The following is a 27,031-nucleotide window of genomic DNA, read 5'->3' on the forward strand; positions in this document are numbered from 1 at the left end:
TACAACTCTGATTCATTTTATTATTTTTTTCTGAAATTTGTACAGTATATGGTTCTAACATTTCTAAAGACGACGCGACGGTACATGAACCTGTTTCAAGGTTTCAGTCTAATTCTGATAAAGATTATAATTTTTTTAAAGTAAAAGGTGCAGATTTGTGCGTTGCAAAGTTTAATCGCAAAAGCTAAGTGACAAAATTTAAAATTTAGCTTTCTAATCACGTTTATGTTAAAATATATAGTACAAACAAGTTTTCTGAAAAGTTTTAGATCAAAACGTTTTATAGAAAAAAAAATAGTGCAATTTTTAATATCGACATTAGAAATCCCCAAAATAACGCTTATTTTTCGAGACACTGACCATGGGTGATGAATGGCTAATTTTGGTCTTACATTATGTTTTTGGTGATGTTGAAAACAAAAATGAAATTTATTTTAAATTTTAGGTGGAGGAATATTGTCAAAATTGCAATTTTACCCTAAAAATAAAAAAAAATGAAATCACGTTTTTTTGTCGTTTAACTCGCTACAACTCTGGTCCATTTTAATATTTTTTCTAAAGTTTGTACAGTATATATATATATATATATATATTTATATATATATATATATATATATATATATATATATATATATATATATATATATATATATATATTTATATATATATATATATATATATATATATATATATATACATTGCTCACTTTTCTGAAGAGAATGGTATCTGTTTTAAGCTTTTAGTCTTATTCTGGTAAAAGTTATTAATTTTTAAATTATAAGATGCAGATTCGTGAATTGCAAAGGTTAATCGCAAAAGTTGAGTGACAAACTTTGAAATTTATTTTTTAATCACGTTTATCTTAAAATATATAGTACAAACAAGTTTTCTGGAAAGTTTTAGATGCAAATGTTTTAGGAAAAAAAATGGTGCAGCTTTTAATATAGACGGTATACATCCCCAAAATAACGCTTATTTTTCGAGATACTGACCATGGGCGGTGAATGGCTAATTTTGGTCTTACTTTATATTTTGGATGGTACCGAAAATGAAAATGAGGTGTATTTTGAATTTTATGTGAGGGAACATTGTCAAAATCTCAATTTTAACCTAAAACTTAAAAAAAATGAAATCATGTTTTTTACGTTTAACTCGATACAACTCTGTTCCATTTTAATATTTTTTTCTGAAATTTTTACAGCATATATTTCTCACCTTTGTGAAGACTACGAAAACTGTTAGACTTTCAGTCTTTTTTTTTTTCGTAAAAGTTATAATTTTTTTAAAAAAAGGTGCAGATTCGTGAATTGCAAAGTTAAATCGCAAAAATGAAGCGAGAAAATTTAAAATGTATCTATTTGATCACATTCGTGTTAAACTATAGAGTCCATAGAAGTTCTGTGGGGAGATTTAGATCTAGATGTGTTGTAGAAAAAAAATTATGCAAATTTAAATTTTAAGAAAAACGTGGTTTAATTTTTTTTTATTTTTATGGTAAAATTGCTATTTTGACAATGTTTCCCGCCTAAACTTCAAAATAAACTTCATTTTCGTTTTCAGCACCATCAAAAACATAAAGTAAGACCAAAATTAGCCATTCACCACACATGATCAGTATCTCGAAAAATTAGCGTTATTTTGAAGATTTATAACGTAGATGTTAAAAGTTGCACCATTTGTTTTCTGTAAAACATTTTGATCTAAAACTTTCCAGGAGACTTCTTTGTACTCTATGTTTTAAGAGAAATGTAATTAAAAATCTAAATTTCAAATTTTGTAGGTCAACTTTTGCGATTAAACTTTTCAATTTACGAATCTACACCTTTTACTTTAAAAAAGTCATACCTTTTTTTATGATAAGAGTAAAAGCTTGAAGCAGGAACCATTGTCTTTAGCAAGGTGACTAACATTAGAAATTTATATCAAGGCATTAAAAATCAAAAAAGAGAATATAAACCACAGCCCATATATTACAAAGATAAAGAAGGAAAAATGATATTTGATGACCAAGAAATATTAAAACGATGGAAACAATATTTTGATGAATTGTTAAACGGGGAGTACACAAATAATCACAATGAAGAAGACACAGATGATGGAAATGAAGAACACATAAATCACGATAATGAAGGATACACAGACGAAATAATGAATTTGCAAAGAGACAGTACGGAAGATATAGCACCATCCCTAAATGAAGTTGAAATTATTATTAAAATCTAAAAAACTATAAATGTCCTGGAAGTGATTCTATAACAGCGGAAATGTTAAAATATGGAGGAGCGCAGCTGACAGACAAAATACACAAATTACTAAAAAACATATGGGAAAAGGAAGAACTACCAACGGAGTGGAAGCAAGCAGTGATATGTCCTCTTTATAAAAAGGGGGACAAAGCAGAATGTCAAAATTATAGGGGCGTGGCACTATTAAATGTAATATATAAGATATTAGCAGTCCACATCAAAAACAAGCTAGCAAGAAGTCTTAACAATAGCATAGGTGAATACCAGTGTGGCTTTAGAAAAGGAAGAAGTACTATAGACAACATCTTTACTTTAAGAGAAATACAAGCTGAGAGCTATGAATATAATAAACCAACAATGGCACTCTTCTTAGATTTTAAGCAAGCTTTTGATAGAATAAAAAGAAAAGAAATATATAAAGCGTTAAAAAATCAGAAGTTTCACCAAAAATAATAAGAATGATAAAGCTTACACTTACGAAAACAGAAAATAAAGTAAAAGTAAATAACAAACTAACAGAAAATTTCGAAGTGAAAGAAGGAGTACGACAAGGGGATCCGTTGTCATCACTGCTATTTAATGTAGTATTGGAAATGATAATAAAAGAGGCTAATATTAACAGATCAGGACATATATATCACAAAAAACATCAATGTTTGGCATTCGCGGATGATGTAGTAATTCTATCCAGAAGCAAGGAACAATTAAAAGAGGTAGTAGAACGACTAGAAAAGGCAGCTCGAGAAAAAGGACTTTATATAAATGAAACAAAAACTAAGTATATGAAATGGACCGACAAAAAATTTGAACAAGGGCAATATTTAATGATAACAACGAATGAAGGAACAATGTATAAATTTGAAAAGGTAGACAGATTTGAATATTTAGGGACCTTATTTTCTAGTAAACCAAACATCCGGGATGAAATATACAAAAGACTAATGTCAGGGAATCGTTGCATGTATGCACTTAATAGAATACTCAGAAGCAAAAATATATCCAAAGCAGCTAAATTAAGAACGTATAAAACTGTGATCTGTGATACGACCAATAGTTACGTATGCCTCAGAAACTTGGACTATGACAAAAACCGAGCAATCAATGTTACAAGTATGGGAAAGAAAAATACTTAGAAGGATATTTGGGGGAAAAATAATCAACAATCAGTGGACACGAAGAACAAACAAGGAATTAGAAGAATTGTATAAGGAGCCTAATATAATTGCAGTTGTAAGATCACAAAGACTTAGATGGCTAGGACATGTCCAAAGAATGGCCCAAGTTAGAATGCCTAAAATCATGTTAAGCGCTACAATAGGTGGTAAAAAGAGAAAAGGAAGACCTAGGACCAGATGGAGCCATGAAGTTAATGATGACCTGAAGTATCTCAATGCAACCAATTGGAAAGAAAAAGCGAAGAACAAGCAAGAATGGAGGAAGATTGTAAACTAAGCCATGAGCCTGCTTGGCTCGAAGTGCTAATGTATATATATATAATAAGGTGACTAACATATACTGTACACTTCTAAGAAAAAACTATTAAAATGGAACAGAGTTGTAACGAGCTAAACGCAAAAAAGGTGATTTCATTTATTTTATTTTTAGGGTAAAATTACGATTTTGACAATATTCCCTCTCCTAAATTTTAGAATAAATTTCATTTTCGTTTTCAACACCGTCAAAAACATAATGTTATACCAAAATTAGCTATTCACCACCCATGGTTAGTAACTCGATATGTCGGTAAGTATTAAAAGTTGCACTATTTTTTTCTATAAAACATTTTGATCTAAAGCTTTCCAGAGAACTTCTTTATACTCTATATTTCAACGTAAATGTGAATAAAAAGCTAAATTTCAAATTCCGTCACTTAACTTTCGCGATTAAACTTTGCAATGCATAAATCTGCACGTTTTATTTTCAAAAATTCATAACCTTTATCAGAATAAGACTGAAAGCTGTGAAACAGGTACCGTTTTCTTCAGAAATGTTAGTACTATATACTACAAAAATTTCAGAAAAAAATATTAAAATTGAACAGAGTTTTAGCGAGGTAAACACAAAAAAAGTTATTTAATTTTTTTTATTTTTAGATAAAATTTTTATTTTTTACGAGTAAATAAACCTCATTTTCGTTTTCAGCACCTTCAAAAACATACAGTATGACTAAAATTGGCCATTTACCTCTCCGTGGTCAGTATCTCGAGAAATAAGCGTTTTTTGGGGGTGTGCCGCTCGTCTATACTGTTTATTGATTTTTTCTGTTTGAAGCCCAATAGTCGACAGTTTTTTTTTTATTATTTAATTAATATTATTTAATTTGTTTCAGTAAATACTATCGAGTATGGCTGGGAAAAGTAAACGCCTCTCTATTAACCTGCGAGTAGTCGAGCCGTTAAATAGAATCTCACATTTTATTCTTTTTCGCGATAACTTAATGAAAAATTTTGCAATTTTGAAAAAAATTCGTAAGTGCCTCGAGGAAGGTGTAGTAATGCGTAGGTATTTTTTTTCTTCTTCTTCTTCTTCTTTTTGTGGAATAGATGGCTTTGGGGAGAGCCAATTAGCTTTAATAATTGTTAGAAATAATATTTCTAACATAGCAAGTAAATAAAAATACTATAAAATAAAAATTTGTTGTAAATTCGTATTTACATTCGTATTGTGAGATGAAACCTAACACACGACTATTCACGTTACAGAAGTGAGCGCGACTACTCCCGGCTACCGGGTTAAACGAAAAATGGATAGATAATTAACGAAAAAGAAAAAGTGGCATAAGTACAAGGAAGTTGAGATAAAAAATGGAAGGGAAGACTAAGGTGCTTCAATATTGCTCATAGTGCTCATATTGCTACAAAATCTACAAAATCAAGACGAAGTAAGAAATTTTTTCCAAGAAGATGGTAACGCTGATCACAAAAGAAAATTTACTAAAACTGAAGAACTTGCTGTGGATCAATTGGTTTTGTAAGGGTTTAAACATGAACTTGCGAATGCCTGGGCCTATAATTCAAGCCGAAGCCCTCGAAGTTGAGCAATTTCTAGGACTAAGTGACTTTAAGGCATCAAATGATTGGTTAGCAAGATTTCGTCGTCGTCAACAAGATATTACTTTTAAGGCAATATGTGGCAAATCCGCTGATATAAATGTCGAAAAGCAGTATGCCCCAAAAGATGTGTTTAATGCAGCCGAGACGGGTCTCTACTATCGTCTATTGCCAACAAACAGGGCCGCATTTAGGTCAATTTACGCCCTAGGCAATTCTCTATGGTTTGTTCTTTAACCAGGAGGAGTAAACTAAAAAGACAGATTCACACCCAAGAAAGTTACTAGAAAAATTACCAAAATATCTTCTTTTTTTGTTGATCATGTCGGCCCTCGACGGTAATCCATAAATATTATATTATATTAACACGTCGCTAAAGAGGTCTAAAACCAACTGCTTTTATATAAAAGCAGACTAAAAATCTAAAAATTAAAGGAATAACGCAAAAAACTCAAAAAATCGCCGATTTAACTAAATTGACCTATGAAATGCCAATTGTGTCAAGATTTGATAAATGTCATTAGTGTCAAAATTTTATAACAGTGGTGTAAACTTGCCTGCGGTTGGACCAATTACAAACAAGCATTACAGCGCGGTTTTGAATCACTCCTCTTGGTTTAAAAACAAACCATAGTAGCCACTCTTCAAACATGTACCATTTTTTGTACAGTGTTTTTGCCGCCCTCTCATAATTTGCCGCCCTAGGCAACTGCCTATATTGCCTAATGGATAAAGCGGCCATGCCAACAAAAGGAGTAACCCAGTTATCATTGACAAAAGTAAAAATCCTCAATGTGTCAAAGGGCACTCATCGATAAGTTGTCTCTTTAATGAGTTTCTAATAAAAAGGCATGGATAACAGCAAGTATGACAACATGGCTACACCAATTTAACACGAAGGTAAAAAAGTTGAATAGAAAACTGATATTTTTTTCTAGCTGTATGCTATATCTCACTCTGCCAACATTGCCAACCCTTGGACCAAGACATTATCCAGAATTTTATCCATTAATGATCTATAGATTCTACTTGATTAAGAGACTTTTAACTTGTGTAGACAGGGCTTGTCCCGTTCAAGAAATAGAGAAAAACGTTACCATAACCAATGATTAAATAAAATTGTGTTTTGACTGGGAAAGTTTAGGGGTAGTTCTGATTTCTTTTATTATATATGGATTTTGGGCTGCTGAATCCGAATATGAGGTTTGCGGACAAAATTTCAGCTTTTTTCCGCTTTTTTGCTCAAATCTCGAAAACTATTAACTTTTAGTAAATGGTCTGTTAACAGAAATTAAAGTAGTAATGAAACACAGACTTACTCACAATCATTTAATTATACTTTGACGACCGGTTTCGATCTCTACATTATACAGATCATCTTCAGGTCGGCGTTACAAGTAGTTAAATGCTACAATTAAAGAAAACCAGAATTAGAACATTATCTGGTTGCACAAATATTAATAGAAAGCCAAATTCGAAAAAACTTTTTGAAATAAAGGTTTGCAACTGTTAACATTTCAGAATATTGATACATACAAATGCACACCTATGAGTTAAAATGCTCATAAGCATATATGAGCAAATGGGTGCATGCAGTTTGTGAATATCTGTTGAAATTTAAATTTTTTAACTATTAAAAAACAAATTAAAACATTAAGCAACCTTAAATGTGCATCCCAACTCAAAATAATAATAATAAATAGATAGTAATATTGTTCAAACCTACTCACATGCCGTTACAAGGGATGCGTTGCCACTTAGTTGTTATCATATTAATTCGTCCAACTTATGCCAATTGGTTTGCTGGGAGAGTTATACGGTAAACAGACATGTTACGCAGGTCAAAACAAAGTAAAATTTTTTTTATTATTTTATTTTATTTTATTTTATTTTAAATTTTACTTTTTTTTGACCTGCGTAACATGTCTGTTTACCGTATAACTCTCCCAGCAAACCAATTGGCATAAGTTGGACGAATTAATATGATAACAACTAAGTGGCAACGCATCCCTTGTAACGGCATGTGAGTAGGTTTGAACAATATTACTATCTATTTATTATTATTATTTTGAGTTGGGATGCATATTTAAGGTTGCTTAATGTTTTAATTTGTTTTTTAATAGTTAAAAAATTTAAATTTCAACAAATATTCACATGGACATGGACATTTAATATGGACTCACAATTAAAGTACTTAAAATTATCTACAAATATCACTAATTACTTTTTTTTTCAGACGAACCGTTCGGTCTAAAGTACAAGTTGAACATTGCCAATTTTTAACGGTCTCGGCAAAACCCACTTTTTACATTCCAAAACTTTATTTTTTACTAGAATGCTGTCATTTGATAAATTCCTCCTAGTTTGTGACAGCTTCCATGAGTCCATTCCGTCCTAAGAGGCCGCGAATGTCTCTGCTTTTCCCTTAGAGCCGCAGAAGATCAGGCACAGATGGAGTCACAGTTTCAGTTGGTGTGAACATTTCCTTCGGATCTGTTATCTTGATTTCTAATAAACCTTGAGGTTTTGTCCTTTTAAAATGAATTAGTTGAACAGCTCCCTGACTTCCATAAACCTCAGGCGCGTGTTTCTTTTTTATCCGAGGAATGGATTGCTTAGGAGCTACTGCATGTTTTGGTACAATACAAGAAATGCCACATATGACGTGAACAGTGTGGTATTCGTCAATTGAATGTAAGTTAAAATCAGCGTTATCGTACACCTGCTGTGTAAAGCACGGCAGGTCAATTTTCTGCGGATCGCCTGAGAATACTGACACTTCCAGGCGAACAGCTTCTGTATAGGATGAACAAAACCCCAAAGAGGAAACTACATCAACCTATTTTCTTGAGCCGTACTTTTTGTAGAGAAAACGGTCAACCCTGCAAGGAATGGTGAGACCAATTATCTGGGCCTTACTGCCGCTACAAGACTTTGAGCAAGCGCGTTGCTTATCTGGAAGTGTCAGCAATCGCAGGCGATCCGCAGAAAAATGACCAGCCGTGCTTTACACAACAGGTGTACGAAAATGCTGATTTTAACCCTTTCTATGCCAGGCCTTAACTTGCAAGTTGGTCCCTTAATCCCAAAGGTTTTTTCATGCTTAGAGTCCCATTGCCTTATATATACGTCGCATATAAATAAACAAATAAATGACCAAAACATGTTTTTTAATGCGTTTTTTTAACCAACTTGAAAAAATGTAACTAACTTAAAAAAATAATGTAATGTAAATTAACATTAAAAGTTTTTTTTGTGTGGTACTCCTCAAAACATGACACTACGCAAAGACCGACTCCGCATCTTGCACACATGTATCTCGATTGACTTCTTTTTTTTTTGGTCTTTTCTGTGACTACAAACGCTTCACCTTCTAGCAGCTACCTGTAAGCGTTACCACCAGTGCTACAATAAAGCATATATCTAAAATATGTGAACAAATATAAGCGGCAATGGGTCCGCATGACCTGTCTTAGGTGCCAATATTTTGAGGCTTTGGGAACAATACTCTAACATTTTCGGACATATTTCTACCGCACTGGGACACCAATGAGTCTAAAATTTTATAAGCAACGCATATTTTCGGCTTTGGTAAATTGAGACCATAACACCTTGAACGTATATATACGGCGGCTGAGAATACAGACCCACTTTTTCAAAAACATATGTATATGCAGCGTTGGGACAGAAAGGGTTAACGTACATACATTCGACGGATACCACACTTTTTACGTCATGGGTGGCATTTCTTGTATTGCACCAAAAAATGCAATAGCTCCTAACCAATCCATTCCTCGGCTAAAAACTAAACCAGCACCTGAGATTTATGGAAGTCAGAGAGCTGTTCAACTAATACATTTTGAAAGGACAAAACTTCAAGCTTTATCAGAAATCAAGATCCGAAATGAATATCCACACCAAGTGAAACTGTGACTCCATCTGTGCCTGATCTTCTGGGTTCTAAGGTAAGGGAAAAGCAGAGACATTCTCGGTATTTTAGGATGGAATGGATTCATGGAAGCTGTGAGAAGAGACATACCATATTCATATTATGAACTAACATTTATTATTTTTACAGAAAACTAGGAGAAATTTATCAAATGACAATATTCTAACAAAACTAAAGTTTTGGAATGTAAAAACTAAAGTTTTGGAATGTAAAAAGTGGGTTTTGCCGAGACTGTTAAAAATTGGCAATTTTCAACTTGCACTTTAGACCGAACGGTTCGTCTGAAAAAAAAAGTAATCAGTGATATTTGTAGATAATTTTAAGTACTTTAATTTTTGCTAACAGACCATTTACTAAAAGTTAATAGTTTTCGAGATTTGAGCAAAAAAGCGGAAAAAAGCTGAAATTTTTCGCTTTTTTCGCGATTTTTTCAATGTTCCGGCAAGAAATTTTGTCCGCAAACCTCATATTCGGATTCAGCAGCCCAAAATCCATATATAATGAAAGAAATCAGAACTACGCCAAAACTTTCCCACTAGAGGGCTCGTAGAGTACAAATTCACTGAATCACAACGCCTTGATATACCTACTAGACAGAGAGCTAGAGGCGAGAAATCATCGTCATAAGTAATATGGAGTTTGGCATGTGAAATGTGTCTATTGTATATTGATAACTATGACTCCTTTCAGGCTGACACCTCAGTGGATACAGGAAGTAGCAATAAGGGATGAAAGGGGAAAGTTGGTGCAGTCATTAAATGTTTTCACCTTCTATTTTGTTAACCTGAGTAGTTAGAGCATAACTCAAGAAACAAAACTGATATGGTGCCAACGTGCGCTTTTACCCTGGGGGTGGATGCCACCCCTTCTCGGGGGTGAAAACTATTTTATTCAAAATAACCTCATTAATCGATAGAGGGACAAATTTGAAGCAAATTTTGTTACTTCTAATTATTAAAATAAATCAATACGTTTTGAGTTATTAAAGATCAAAGATTTGAATTTTTCGTGACATAAATGCATGATGTAAAGCGGTTTTTCGTGAATAATTCAAAAACTGTAAGTTTTATCAAAATAGTTATGATTACCAAAATTGAAGATAATAAAAAATAAACGAGATTTATTATTCGAAAAACCTTTGAGAATTAATAAATAGTGAGTTATAGGTGATGGAATGTATATTTTTTTCGGCTAGTACCCAAATCTAAGTATTCAAGCTCAAATAACGGGAAAACGGCGCATTTTATAAAATATATTTACTGAACACTTGTCAAAGTACTCAAGAATACCTATCAAGTGGGCTCCAGATGAAGTTTATAACATCAAAGCTAAGCAAGTGATGATGGAAATAAGAGAACCCTTTCGAGTTTTTAGGAAAAAGTGAAAATTAAAACATACGCTATTTATATATTTATTTTGAAATTTGTTAACACAATAATTTTTAAAGGAATTTCGGGAATGAAGTTATTATTATAATTTATTATCAAGTTCGTTTTATTACAATTTAAATATAACAAGTTAAAAATGCAAGGCATTATTATAACGAAAACTTTGTTTTTTATGTATTTAAATTTCTAATATGGAAAATTGTTATTATGAAAAGCTGTTTAGAATTAAAAATTATGTTTAATGTGCAATTATATCCTACTATTTAAATATTGTGAGCTATAAAGGCACTTTACTGAGCGAATTTCTTGAGCGAAATTCACATTTTTTACACATCGACTAAAATCGATACAATTTTATATAATCTTATGTTTATGATTGCATCTTGGATTTTAGACCGTGCAGATCTTTTTATGAAGAATAATTTTTGTTCGTAAAATTAATAATAAAAGAGTTATAAATGAAAATGATGATTGGTAGGTATCTCTAATTTGAGAAAAAAATTAAATATTTCCTTTTTATTAGAAGAATGTAGATAATAGTTACATTATTATAATAATTATTAATTATTTAATTATAATAATAACAACTATTGCATATATTAGAACACAGTTTTTAATTCCAAACAATTTTTCGTAGTAACAATAATTTACAACAGTGTGAAAAAAAGGTACATTAATCTTGAGCGAAATTCAGATTTTTTAAAATACCTCCTATAATATAGATAAAATTTGCTATCTGATGATTGAATCGTAGGTTTTAGACGATGCAGAACTTTTTATGAATTATAACTTTATTTCGTAAAATTAAAAATAAAAAAGTGTCCCGTAATATATGTGTCCAACTTAAGTAGACACACTGTATATTATACAATATAATATACATAATACATAAATTATTGGGTAGACAGCACCAAAAATTTTTAACCTGCCATTTAACATTACTTACATTAAAATTAATAAGTAATATTTATTTATTTGATATTTCAATTCTTTTACAGTTTATATGAAGTAATATATTATTGAAATAATATGTATGTTACTAAAATCATCATCCAACCAATTCACGTCCACTGCTGGACATAGGTCTCCCTCAATTGTTTCCACACTTCACGGTTTTGTGCTGATTTTTGCCAGTTTTTACTAATCCGCCTGATATCATCTGCCCATCGTGTAGGCGGCCTTCCTCTACTTCGTTTATCTTCTCTTGGTCTCCACTCCATCAGCTTTCGTGCCCATCTTGAATCTTTCAGCCTGGCGACGTGTCCTGCCCAGTTCCATTTGAGCCTGGTGATACGTTCTACAACATCTGCGATACCGGTTTTTTGTCTGAGATCTTCATTTCTTATTTTATCCCGTAGAGTTACGCCCAGCATGGATCTTTCCATGCGCCTTTGAGCAACCCGCATTTTCGACGCTGTTGCCTTGGTTAGAGTCAGTGTCTCTGCTCCATATGTCATTACCGGTAGCACACATTGGTCAAACACTTGTCTTTTTAAACCGATCGGTATACTGCTCCTAAATATGTCTCTCAGAGCTCCGTAGGCTGCCCAAGCAAGAGTTAATCTTCTTTTTATTTCGCATGTTTGGTTATCTCTGCCAATTCTAATTTCATGACCCAAGTAAATGTACTTTTCCACTAGTTCTACTTCTTGTTCGCGTATAATCAGCTGCCCGCTAGGAATCAGATTAGTCATAAATTTAGTTTTAGAAAAGTTCATTTTCAGGCCTATTTTCCAGCAGAACGCTATCTGTTACTAAAATATTATTTTTATATTATTTCGATATTTAATTGAATTTTTTCTATCGATATAAACTTATTGGCGGTTCTAGCCAGGGGCAGGAGGGCAGCTGCCCCCCCCCCTACAGTTTTTACAGTACTTAAGTACTATAATTTTCGTTAAAAAGGCACGTTATCTTGTTTATTCACCGGTTGTGTTCCCATGCCCCCCACTTTTTTTGGTCTAGAACCGCCCCTGTATAAACTGAATATGTACAGAAACTGAGGGTGTCCAATAATGGGCACATTTGACATAATATTCAAACACATTTTTGCTATATTTTATATAAATGTCTTAAAACAATTTTAAAAACTTATATAAATAATATAATAATTAAGCTCCAAATTTTTGGAGCCTAAACTTTGAAAAATGTTTGTAGCATAATGTTTAATGGTATCAACTTTTCCGGGAGCTCATTTGATACATATTTCTAAGTACTTTGACAAATGTTCAGTAAATATATTTTATAAAATGCACCGTTTTCCCGTTATTTGAGCTTGAATACATAGATGTGGGTACTAGCCGAAAAAAAAAATATACATTCCATCACCTATAACTCACATTTTATTAATTCTCAAAGGTTTTTCGAATAAGAAATCTCTTTTATTTTTTATTATCTTCAATTTCGGCAATCATAACTATTTTGATAAAACTTACAGTTTTTGAATTATTTACGAAAAACCGCTTTACATCATGCATTTATTTCACGAAAAATTCAAATCTTTGATTTTTAATAACTCAAAAAGTATTGCTTTATTTTAATAATTAGGGGTAATAAATTTTGCTTAAAATTTGTCCCTCTATCGATTAGTGGGGTTATTTTTAATACAATAGTTTTCACCTCTGAGAAGGGGTGGCATCCACCCCCAGGGTAAAAGCGCACGTTGGCACCATATCAGTTTTATTTCTTGAGGTATGCTCTAACTACTCACCAATTTTCATGTAAATCGATGGAGGTTTAACAAAATAGGAGGTGAAAACCTTTAATGACTCCGTTAACTTTCCCCTTTCATCCCTTATTGCTACTCCCTGTATCCACTGAGGTGTCAGCCTGAAAGGGGTCATAATTATCAACATACAATAGACACATTTCACATGCCAAACTCCATATTACTTATGACGATGATTTCTCGCCTCTAGCTCTTAGACTATACTTTCCAGTAACTTGGTGTACTTTGTCGCCGAAAACAATAAAAAAATGATTTGCTAAAGCCGGATTTATGTATTATAGACCCTAGTGAACTTGGAGAAGAGGATGATATTCCACTTACACAATTATTTCCCACCATCAAAAATATATTAGTGGATTTGGAACAATTTACCTTAATTGGTAATGATGTAAAAGAAAATGGAGAATTGACCATCAATGATTGTATTGTATTGAAGATTGTATTGTATTGTGTTGGATTTTATTGTAACGATTGTATTGAACAAATACAACAAAATAAATGAAACTATCCCTAGTTTGAAACAAGGAAGAAGAACCTGAATTCTTTCTAGTGTCGAATATACCAAGCCTATCTGAAGTCACAGAGATTTAGAAAAGTTTTTAATTACTGAGAATAATGTTGACATATTTACAAATATGTACTTGTAAGCTTTAATTGACATGTGAGACAGGTGTAGGACGTCAAAAGATTTCATGGCTGCATAATATTTGCCAATGGACAGGATTCTACAGCTATGAAATGCTTCGTAATGCTACTAAAAGTAGAATAATAAACTTATATTCTGGACTATCTAACATTCTCACTATCTAACATAGCAATGTCAGGTGGCATCGCTTGCTCACCTGACAAGACAATGTGTACGGTTGACGCTTAAGTAGAAATGAACAGTACCCTAAAAAGAAGGAGAGTAAAATGATAATCTGATTTTTTAAAAATTAGAGAGTATACAGCAATATCTAATTTTCAAATATTTTAAAAAATGAACTTTTTACTGTACAGGGTTATTCACTATATTTTGACCCCCCTGTATTCTGCTTTATTTACAGAATTAGAAAACAGAAATCAAAGTTTGTTGCACAAATAAACATTGCTTTTTGCTTAAATTCAATGTTCAAACTGTCAAGAGTCAGGTGGGTGGTAGCTTGAACATTGAATTTAAGTGAAAAATAATGTTTATTTGTACAATAAACATTTATTTCTATTTTCTGACAGCAGTAGAATGTATTTTGAATTAAATAAATTACATACATTATTTTTTTGTGTGAATTAATCTAATTTACAAAAACAAATGTTTGGACACTCTGTATAAATAATTATTTTAATGTTTATATTACTGAATATAGAATTAAATATCCTTTCAAATGAGCTACCACACGACCCCTATTCTTTAAAAAAAAAATAGTCGATTACGTCACTATATATGTCAAGAAATCATAATTTAAAAATAGAATAACTTTTGTATTTTACAGTTTTTTCTAATTCTGTAAATAAACCAGTTTACAGGGGGGTCAAAATAGAGTGAATAACCCTGTACAGTTGAGTCCGCGAGTCTTTACCCATGCGTCATCATTTAAAGATACGAAATAAGTAGGAAATTTACTAAACGCAACGGCAAGTGGATATTATTCCGATCACGAATTATAGTATAAAATTTGACGTTATCAATTAAATAGAATGTCAAATTTTGTTTTGCTTTAAAATTTTGGTGCATAATTACAGCTGCATTTGAAGTAGCTTAATAAATTATTTTATTATCATTGATTAATAAATAAATAAACAATTTATAAAAGAATTCAATAACATATTTTCTTTTTGTTATTTTATTCACTTTGGCGGAACCTTAAACACAAGCATTCAACTGTGTCAACAATGAGGTTAGCTTTGTACGTTGTCAAAATTTATCGTAAAATAATATAAACTTATTACAAAATTTCTAACTCCAATATAAAATTAGTTGTGAAAACAACTGTTTGTATACTATAAAAAACTTCAAAATGCAAAAATTCGACAAAATAACAGCAAAAAATTCAACAAACTGACAGCCAGTGGCGGCCCGTGAAGTAGTGCCATAGAGCCATGGCATTACCTTGCTAACTATGCAGAAACATATTTTTTATCTTCAAAACTTTTTAATTCCTGTTAATTTTTTTGTGTATATTTCTTTTGATCTTCATAAATTATATAAAATTGGCAACTATGGGCTTAATACAATCCCTGCCACAGCGGAGATTATTCGACAGGAGAATCTCTCCTTCGTGCCAAAGTCAGTACTGACACGACTAAAGAGAGAAAGATTTTAAGAGCATTCTATTTAAGTGACAGAGAAAGAGCTATATTGGACTATTAGTATACCTTTAAATGTGAATCTCTGTGCCGGGCACGAGGTTGAGTTTCTTTGCGTACTGGTTTGTCGCTTTTATTATGTATATTTTCTGTTAACAAGTTTTGTATTTATTATTACACTTTTAGGGCATCATGATCGTGGGTGTAGTGTGTAGTATAAATAATATTTTGATTATTTCTTAAGTTTAATTTATTAATTGACAATGAAGATTAGTATCTTCAAAAAATTTTAAGAAATTTAAATTTTTAAGAATATTTTTTTTTTAAATATTTCAAAAAAAACTACAAATGTTATAAGGTTTTGTGGAGCTTTCGAGTTAGCTTTAAGAGGTAACGACGAAAAAGATAATTCAGAAAATGGATGCATATTTAAGGAGCTGGTCAATTTTAGCACCGAATTAGACAACGACTTAAAGGTTCATATTATTCAAAGTACCAGATCTTTCAAAGGTCTACCTTCTCCGGACATTTAGTTGCTTCTAATTTATTTATGTCGGAGAAGTTTTCTGCTTATAAGCATCAGTTCTCCGAATCATTTCTTAATGAAACATTGAGACAATTTTAATTTTTAAACAAAACTCGATTTAAAACTGAATTAGAAGTAGGTACTGTATTGGTGAGATGAATTAAGTACTACCTCTGGGACTGTTTCGCTATCGGTTTTATTGTAGAGGGAAGGCTTAAAAAGCACATTTGAAGAAACTATTAAACTTTTAAGTATTTTAGTTACCATTCCTATATCAACATCTGAAGCAGAACGCTGTTTTTCGATGTTAAAACATAGTGCTTTAGGTATGCTATCTGCAGAAAAGCATGTTGTAAATTATATTGATAATTTTAATAATAAAGGCATTAAAAACTTTGCAACCAAAAAATAGAAGAATGAACTTCATATATCGTAAACTTTAAAAGTGACATTACAAAAATTTGTGCATGTGTGTGAATAATGAAATAGTATTATTTTTATAAATTGGTAAATAGAGACTAAATCTTAATAACAAACTTCAAGCACTATCAGCAGTAAATGCTGGTGATAGGTTAAAAGGTTTTTATTATTAATTAATTTACGGAACTGTTTTTATCAATGTTGGACAATTGCTTGGCACCTCAGATCAATAAACATAAGATACATAAAATAAAAATATCGGCGCATATATGTTTTCAGTTTTTGTTGTAAGTATACCTTTTTTGACAATACAGTGAATCCGTCACTAAAAATTTTGGCGGCTGCCCGAGTTCTGGCACTACTTTCTTAAAGTGGTACGAGCCGCCACTGCTGACAGCCACAAAAGTAAACAAACCAAAACGTCAGAAATTGTATTTAAAATATGTGAAGACATCCCCAATCGTCTTTCTTTGTACTTATCTCTTTTCAATGAACTGAGTCTAAATCGTTCATAAAAATAACGTGTTTTTACGTAATAACAGGTGGCAGCTGGTTTGTCATTAATTTCATGCGTGGAAGAGAATGATGCTAAATAAAAATTATGTGTTTTATCTCGCCAGGTATTAATGACGCACGGGGACTCGCGGTCTCAACTGTACATTATGTCCAAAAAATAATGCAACCTATTCTTAAATTGATGTTATTGCGTTCATTTGTGTTTCTGATCAATTCAAATTACAATTAATTAATATTATATTTAACATAGAATCCAATAAACAACATAAAATGTAGATCAGTTGCTTTAATTTTCTTATGCTCCCTCTTAAACGATCACTCTCATCGGTAAAAAATTCAGAACAGATAATATATAACCTGTTAAACTCTGCGTAGGATATCACATTCAGATGAACCTTTATCAGGTAAAGTTCTGCCTAAGCATTTATATTAGTTGCAATCCATGATCTTCTTTTTCTTCCCCTATTAGTAAGTATGCTGTTTTGGTTATATTTAGTTTAATTTATGTCTGTTAGTATACATCTTCAAATTTCCTTAGCATGTAATCAATATCTTCTTTATAGTTGGCTATTACTATTTGATAATCAGCGACAAATAATGTCGTTAGGTAGCTCTCATTGACTTTGATTCCCATACCTGAATATTTTTGTCTACAGTCTACATCTCGTAATTCCTTTTAAATATATATTTTAAATAAAGTAGGGGATAGGCAATATCCCTGTTTAAGACCATTTTTTAGCTGAAGTAGTTCCGAAAAGGAATATTTCATATTTGCAACACACTGCGGATTCTTAAAGATGTGTAGAGCTTTGATATGGGTACATTTCTTTGGAATCGTTCTTGTCAAAAGAGATTTTAAAGGTACTGTGTCGTTTTTTTTTCGGGAGGCTCTCGAAATGCTTTATCGAGATTTATGTTGACACAGTGGGTAGCAAAATTCTGTCCATATAGGACCAACATAAGCAGCTCTGTTTTTCTATTTCTTGGTAATCCGCCTCTATTCATTTTTTTGAGGATTCAGCCATACAAGCTTTCCGTCGAGCTATCTGTCTATCTAATCAGTCCTAAACATCAATCCTTGGATATAAACCTCGTCTTCCTTCTTCTATGTCACTTTATCTTGGGCAATTTGCATCCATTTTGACCAAGTGTCATCAGTTCAGGTCATCCTGACCATCGCATTTTTCCGTCGAGCTAGTGACGCTAATACCTCTATAATTATCGCATACGTTTCTGTCTCCTATTTTGTAGATGGAGCTCATATTTTGCTAAAGTCCATTCTGTAATAATATTTTGGCTTTTAATTAAGCATTTATTGAAAACTAGTGATTTTATCCTTCTCCATGCGACGAGAGATCCAATCAATTGTCATGTACGGTCTCTCTACTCAATTTTTCGAAATTTTAAAGATAACAAAGTTTTAAAAGAATTAAAAATAAATAAAATTTGAAATTAATTATCCTCTGAGCTTTTTAAGTTGGAAAAATAAAGCATAACAGAGTGTCAAAATACTTGACAAGGGAAATCTAAAATCACTTATTAGACTTTCGATTCATAAATGGTGCTAGTAGCATCTTTGGTAATTATTTTGATAATTAGACCGAAAGGATAAAAGGATTTCATTTCATTGCAGTTCAGTGCCTCTACCCAGGTGCTCCGATGAGGCAACGGTTTTTCCGAAATGCGTATACGCACATAGTAGAGACTCTGTACTGTAATCAAATCTAAACCATCTTAGTTTATATATATATATATATATATATATATATATACATCCCGCTATCATTATGTCATCTTTTCATGTTGCAGTCATTTGGCATCACCAAGAAATACTATCATTTTCGAATTTTAATTCGTGTATGTTTGTTGAGTGCATTTTTTAACGCCCTGTATCGTTCTCAGTTTTCTAAAATTTTAATTTTAAAAATTTAAATTATATACAAAAATTTTTACACTTCATAACCATTTTGACTTCCACCACATAAAAATGTGTATTTCCCATCATTTTGCCGCTTTTCGACGTTGCCACGAGTTAAAAATACCGATCTTTTGAGGACAGGTAGAAAAGGTCTATTGTAAACTTAGAGGATGGAATATTTTGGTAAAATATTCCATCCTCTCAGATTATAAACTACATAAAAGGTAGGTTCTTTACCTGTTCAGCTGGATTACCAAGCAAGGGTCTAAATATTTTACGAGTTGAATTGTGTTTATTTGATTTCATCTGTTAAATTAAAATTTCTCATACCGACTTAAAATATTTGTTTGAAAAATTCATTTTATATTTTCGTTTAATTTACTTAGGGTTTTTGGTCAGAATTTTGAAGAAACGCTTGGTTTGACATAAAATTTGGGACACGTACCTATAGCTAATATGTTAAAGAAAAAAAGTGATATTGTGCCGATATGTGCTTTTGATCTGGAGGTGAGTTTCGTCGGTTATAGGGTATGAAAACAAATACGTTCAAATAAGTCCGGAATTGGATAAACTGACTAATTCTAAGCAACTTCTATTTTATAGCGTTTTTCACTAAGTCAATACTTTTAGAGATATTTGCGAGTGAATATGTTCATTTTTCAACAAAAAAAAAAACGTTTTTATACGGTTTTTCGCAAATAACTCAAAAAGTAGGTACTTTATTGAAAAAAAATTAGCAAATAGTAAATATAGCTTATAAAAAAGTGAAAAAATGGTATATGTGTCAGGTCTGTAGACCCAGTAGAAGCAGAGTTATTGCTAAGCTTTGTTTTAAAACCAAGAGGAGTAGGTAAACTAAATGGCAGATTCACACCCAAGAAAGTCACTAGAAATATCATCAGATAAATCTTCTTTTTTGGTTGATCATATCGGCCTTTGACGGTAATCTTGACTAAAAATCTAAAAATAAAAGGAAGAACGCAGAAAATACAAAAATTGCTGATAAAATAAATAAACTAACCTATGAAATGCCAATAGTGTCAAAATTTGATATGAGTAAAATTGCCTGAGGTTGTACCAATTACAAACAAGGTGTACGGCGCGGGAAATTTGAATGACTCCTCTTGTTTAAAAACAGACTATAGTGAAAAATAAGCTCTTATATCTCAAATTCCAAATCGAATATTTTAACGTGAAATAAAAAAAATGAAACACTTTTCTGGGAAAACTTATTACAACTTTCTTAAAGTGTTTAAGAAAACGTTTATTTTTATTTGTTTTTTAAGTTTCCAGCAGCAAGAGTAAGCAGGTTACGCTCAAAATACAGTTGTTCCTTTTTTTTTGGTTAAAAATATTCTAAAAACTCCCTCTAATTAACAGCCCAAATGGAATTAATCGTTACCACTTCACAAGTAACTTTATGTATTGTTTGTGTTTGTAAGTTTCATCAGTTCAAAGTGCTTATTTGTGGAAAAATTTGGTTTTAAAGTAAATTTTTTTAAATCTTTAATTTTGAAAAAAAGACTTTTGTCAAAATAACTTAAAAATTATTAGTGATACCAAATATCTTAAAGAGTAAAAAATGTAGGTGTTGCTTTTTTAAATATTTGGAATTTTTTGATTTTCTGGAAGACAAAAATTGGTTAAGATATGGCTGTTCAAAATTTGCATATACATACTCGTGACTAGTGATTCGTTCGAGGCCTTTCAACAAAACCCCTTTCAAAAATAAGCATTTTGAACCAATGCAACTTACAGATCATATACAGGGTTTCCCCGAAAATAGTGCGTTCCTTAAAGGTATAGATAGAAAGCACAATGTAGAGCAAAAAAGTCTTATAACATTTTATTCTAAATTCAGCCGTTTGACCAAAAAACGAAAATACATTTTGATATGCAAATTGATACTCAATTAGTAAATAAACAAGGGGTCCCATTAGATTAAATTTCACAGTCACAGGTTCTTCTACGCCATGTTGCCAGGTCATATAAATTTATGAAAATAAAAATTTACTCTTATGGAGAACAACGTAATTTTTGTTGAAACGGTTAACTTTAGGAAAAAATGTTACAACACCTTTTTGTTCTAACTTGTGTATTATATCCACACCTTAAAGGAACGCACTATTTTCGGAGACACCCTGTATAAACAATACATTTATCTAAAGTAACGTGTGAAGCGGTAACAATTAATTTTCATGACTTTCTTTTGCCAAAAAAAAAAGGGAACGATTTTATTTTCAGCGTAACTTGCTTACTTTTCACGCTAGAAACTGTTTTAAAAACACCAAAAAAAATTTTTTTTAAACACTTTAAAAGAGTTATGATGAGTGTTTCCCGAAAAGTGCTTTATTTTTTTGGTTATTTTACGTTGAAATATTCGATTTGGTATTTGACGAATAAGAACCTATTTTTCATTAGCTGCAACCCTGCTTCTACTGGGTCTACAGACCTTATACTGACACCTCTTTTTCATAAGCTATATTATTGCTAGGAATATTTTCTTCGATAAAATATGTACATACTTACTTTTTGAGTTATTTGCGAAAATCCGTCCAAAGCGTGTTTTTCTATGAAAAATAAACATATTCACTCGCACATACCTCGAAAAGTATTGACCTAAAACTTTTATAGAACAAAATTTGCTTAGAATTAGAATTAGTCAGTTTATCCACTTCCGGACTTATTTTGCACGTATGTTTTTTCACCTCCAAGAAGGGGTGAAAGTCACATCCAGGACAAGAGAACATATCGGCATAATCTCACTTTTTTCTTTGGCATTTTAGCTACGTGTGTGCCAAATTTTATGTCAATCCAAGCGGTTCTTTAAAATCTGGAGGTTTTGCGATATTTTATCGTGAGTGAATGGAATAATAATTATTACAACGGCAATTATTGCCGTTGTCACTTTTAGATAAGAAGTCATTATCACAATGATATAGTCAGGTTAACTGAATTGTATAATTATTGTTTTTATCATTAAATGTGAAAACCTAGAATTATCCATGTCTGTCCGTCAATAAACACAACTCGTCTATTAGTAGGACAGAAAGAATGACAAATAAGGTGTCAAATGAAAGCCTATAACCAAAATATGATATTACATGTGAGAAGTTTGACCTCGGACTGCCTGTTCCAGAGTTGCAACCGAAAGTACTGTTTTAAATTCGTCGAAATAGTACAAACTATTGGTCAACACGACTAAGAAAGACCAGAACAAATACATACTTCCGGTTTCATGCCTGTCTGTTCGTCCATATCTGTAGGTGAACAAAATTCATCCGTCATATCAGCTGACAGAAAGTTACACGAAGGGTTCAAATATCGACTGCCGGTTCAACTTCCGGTCACTTTTTGTGAAAAATTAGAACTTACGATGTCCAATTGCTTGTTACAATTTTTTTATAAGTGTTCTACTCTATCTATTCTGACTTTTCATTAACTTACTTAGATCACATATAATTTAATACAGTTTTGATGTCAGGGTCTTCAAAATTTATGTGGTGAGTTCCGGTATGTGATGAATGAAAAACGACTCCATAAGCAGAAGAAAAAAGTGTTCTCAAGACCTAAGACAATACATCGACTCACAAGAGCGTTGTGACAGTAGCAAAAATTCGAGTTGGGGTTCTAATTACTTTCTCATGCGGCTTACTCTCCTGACTTGGCCCCCTCCGATTATTAAGTGTTCCCAAATCTGAAGAAATGATGGGCGAGTCACAAAGTTTCACAAAAAAGCGAATATTTCGCGAAATGAACGTCAGATCGAAAAACTAAAAAATGCGTGTTCAATATTTTTCAAAAGTCTATCGAATGATACCAAAAACGAACCCCCACGGAAAGGGGTGAGGAGTAAATTAAAAATTTTAAATACGAACCCTGCGATATTTCGCGAAATGAACATCAGAGTGCCAGTGTGTGCTTTTTTTCTGGGGATGAGTACCACCCCCTTCTCGAGTGTGAAAAAATATAGGTCCAAATAAGTCCGTAAGTGGATAAACTAATTAAATTCCTTGTAACTTTTGTTTTTAGATGGTTTTTCGCAAATAAATCAAAAAGTAAGTATTTGATCGAAAAACTATTCCTAGCAAATATAAAGCTTATAAAACAGTAAAAAAAATGATGTATGTATGAAGTCTGGACACAGAATAAAAACAGAGTTGGAGCTAATCAAAAGTTGGTTCTTATTCGTCAAATTCCAAATCGACTAGTTCAACGTAAAATGTCCAAAAAATAACGCACTTTTCGGGGAAAACCCGCCACAAATTTTTTAAAGAGTTTAAAAAAAGTTTTATTTTTGTTATATAAAAAGTATCTATTCTATCACCATCAGCATCAAAAGTAGACCGGGCAGTATCGTCGCCCCCGCTAGCGAAATTATTCCGATTCGATTTTTTTGCACAAACTTACTCAAAAAGAGGTCCTTATAACATATCCAAAGGGTGCCGGGCGGTGCATTGGTCGAAAAATTGTTTAAAAAATTTTTTTGAAACAAATTCACAAAAACAATTTTTTCATTTCGAACAATTTTTTTTAGATAACTTGTGTCATTCTGGGCAAAAAAGGTGTCTTGCCATTTTTGTTTAAAATTGATTGTTGTCGAGTTATATGCGATTAAAAATTTGAAAAATGCGAAAATGGCCATTTTTAAGTCTTAATAACTCGATTAAAAGTTATTATTATGAAATTAAAAAGTGAGCAGATCAAGTTTCAAACCCTTGCTTCAAGGTCCTTAAGAGATTTTTGTCATTATTTTATTACAAAGCTGTTATTTTTAATTATTAATAATTAGCGCTATAGTCCCGGATTTATCGTCGCCCCTGTTAGTGAAATTATTCCGATTCGATTTTTTTGCACAAACTTACTCAAAAAGAGGTCCTTATAACATATTCACAAGGTGCCGTGGTCGAAAAATTGTTTAAACAATTTTTTAAACAAATCCACAAAAATAATTTTTTCACTTTGAACAATTTTTTTTTAGATAATTTTGGACATTCTGAACAAAAAAGGTCTCTTGTCAATTTTCTCTAAAATTGATTGTTGTCGATTTATACGCGATTTAAAACCTGAAAAATGCGAAAATGGCCATATAACTAGACAAAAATCAATTTTAGAGAAAAATCTCAAGATACCTTTTTTGCTCAGAATAACCCAACTTATCTAAAAAATCGTTCGTAATGAAAAAATTATTTTTGTGAATTTGTTTAAAAAATTGTTTAAGGTGATACAGTAGCGATCAACAGGTAGCCAAAACGCGTTCCAAGATTGCGGCTGTAATTTTGAATATTTTTTCAAGATATTTGGCACACGTATCCGTAATATAATAAAGAATGGCGGTACAGAGCCCAATTTGAAAAATATATTAGGTAATATTTGAAAATTATTCTGTAATTAAATACAATATTAAAAAAACGAGCCTGTACCGCCATTAAGAAGAACAAAAAAATACACTTTCTTAAAATAAACTTTTTTATCCGATGCCTAGATTTTGTGTCATTTTGGAACTACTAAAATGTTTTATTTCATTAGTCCAAAACAAAATTTAAATTTTTTAATTCGACAAAATATTTCCACGCACAGGCTGTGGTCTGTATTAATTCGAGAACCAAGAGAGACAGCTCATTAACCGCCTTTCATTTTTTCTTAGAAAATAAACGATCTCTACACAAAGTACTTATAGGATAATACGCCGCCGTTATGAAATGATTGTAGGATGTTAAAATGACGAAGGATGTTTTACCCGGAAATCCGAATTTTATATACTTTTGTTATATTTAATACCCTAATAGCACACGACGTCCTTTGGACGTCCAAAATAGGTCAATTTTTGGTCCTAACGTCCATGGACCATAAACGGACGTCCTTTGGACGTCCGACGCTGGACGTACTTCGGGTGTACTAAATATGTACGTCCTTTGCACGTCCGGCGTTGGACGTCCTTCAGGTGGACTAAATATGTACGTCCTTTGGACGTCCGGCGTTGGACGTCCTTCGGGTGGACTAAATATGTACGTCCTTCGGACGTCCGGTGTTGGACGTCCTTCGGGTGGAATAAATATGAACGTCCTTTGGACGTCCGTACTCGGACGAAATACGGACCTTTTCCAATCGTCCATATTGGACATATTCTACCAATAAGGGGATTAAACAGCAAAATTATTTAATAAAATATTAACTTAATTATGTTAATAAAATAGTTTAAATGGAAAAGATTATAAATCATATTTAATTCAAAACTGTATATGTAGTTTAATATCTAATACATGTTTTTGTTTTTATGTAAAGTGTGAAAATCTGATCGGTAAATTATTCGTTATGTCCACTCTACATCAACAATAAATTGAACAAGAAATTGAAATAAGTTATTCAAGGCCAAATTTGACGAGTACAAAATGTATGATTTGTAAAAGAAAATGAAGGAATTTGATGAAATAGAACAATTGGATATGTTTTATTTTGTCAAATTTCTTTATTTTCTGTTTATTCACGGCAAAATTGGAAGTAGAATTGTGTTTTGTATAAGCCAAATTTGACCTTGAATAACTTGTCGTCAATTTCTTGTTCAATTATTGTTGATGTAAAGTGGACTTTATAATGTTTTATTATTCCCGTTACCAAGATGATAGAAGTTTGGTGGTTAATTCTAATAAGCAAAAATATAATTTTTATCAATGTATCCTTACTACAGATGAATATTGAGAGCATCTTTTTGAAGTTGAGCGTACGTGTGCCCAAAATAGGTCCAGTTTTAGTCCTAATGCGGATGGACTATAAATGAACGTCCTTCGGACGTCCGACGTTGGACGTACTTACGTGTTGAATAAATATGAACGTCCTTTGGACGTCCATTGGACGTCCGTGCTCGGACGTCCGTTGGACATTGACATCGATCCGTGAGCGTCATCTGCAAAGAAGAAAATCACAAGCCAGGACAACCAATCCAAATAGTGAGTGTTTCAAACTTTTGTGTTGTGTTGTCAAAAGTTTATTTAATTATTTATGTTTTTCCTTACATACTTACATATTTTTTCAAGCTTTTTGGTATATTTTTCATATTTTTTACTATATTTCGATAAAAAAATTCTTCGCAGTTTTATCCTAATCAACATCATCATCATTCTATCCAAAAAGGCAAATCGCCAAAATCGCAATTTTATCATAATATGATATGTATATTTGCATTTTACCACATTTTTTCGATGTTTTGAAACATTTTTGTATATCTTTTGTATATCTATCTATATTTTGTATATCACCCCTCCTCGGGGTGAAACTCACCCCCCAAATTCACATACTAATTTGTAAGTACACATACTTTGTAAGTATGGAATAAAGGTTGCTTAATATTAATCAGTTTATCGAAGTCCGGACTTATTTTGAACGTTTTTCACCCCAGGGAAAGAGTGAAACTCACCCCAGGGCAATAGCACACATTGGCACAATATCACTTTTTTTCTTTGGCATGTTAGCTATGCGTATGCCAAATTTCATGTCAATCGTTTAAAATTTACGCAAAAACCATCAAAGAATGTAGTAATACTTGTTTTCATGAAGTCGGTGATAGAGTTTGACAAATCTTTATGGTTGTTAAATATCTTTTAATTTGTGTATTCGATTTTTAAAGGTAGGTACTATATACGTCCATTTGGCACAATAAAAAATAACCTTCGACCGGTACATATTGCTTGTATCGATGCTCGGTGCATTGTTCAGTCATAAATTTTACCTGTCCCTATAGCGTCGGTCGTCGGCGTCGGGTCCTATTGTAAATTATTATAATAATAGTCCGTCTCGGTATTTTATTATTTCTGTCATAAGTATCTCTGTGGAAATGCAAATGCTGCTTGTAACATCCCAAAAACCAGCTCTACTATTAATTGTACTCGTATAAATAAGTGTATAATATGTACCTACCTACTTATTTATTGTATTCATTTATAGACCTGGATCCCGCGTAATAAAAAAAGTTGATTAACAGCAAGCTGAAAATTTGTTAATAGCTTCACG

General features: G+C 32.0%; 1 protein-coding gene across 3 annotated transcripts in view; it reads right to left on the reverse strand.

Annotated features, from left to right (window-relative positions):
- LOC114331115 (uncharacterized) overlaps positions 1–27,031 on the reverse strand; it is a 276,343-nt gene that overhangs the window by 147,076 nt on the left and 102,236 nt on the right. The window lies entirely within an intron of this gene.

Source organism: Diabrotica virgifera, chromosome 4 (genome assembly GCF_917563875.1).
Source record: "Diabrotica virgifera virgifera chromosome 4, PGI_DIABVI_V3a".
NCBI lineage: Eukaryota > Metazoa > Arthropoda > Insecta > Coleoptera > Chrysomelidae > Diabrotica > Diabrotica virgifera.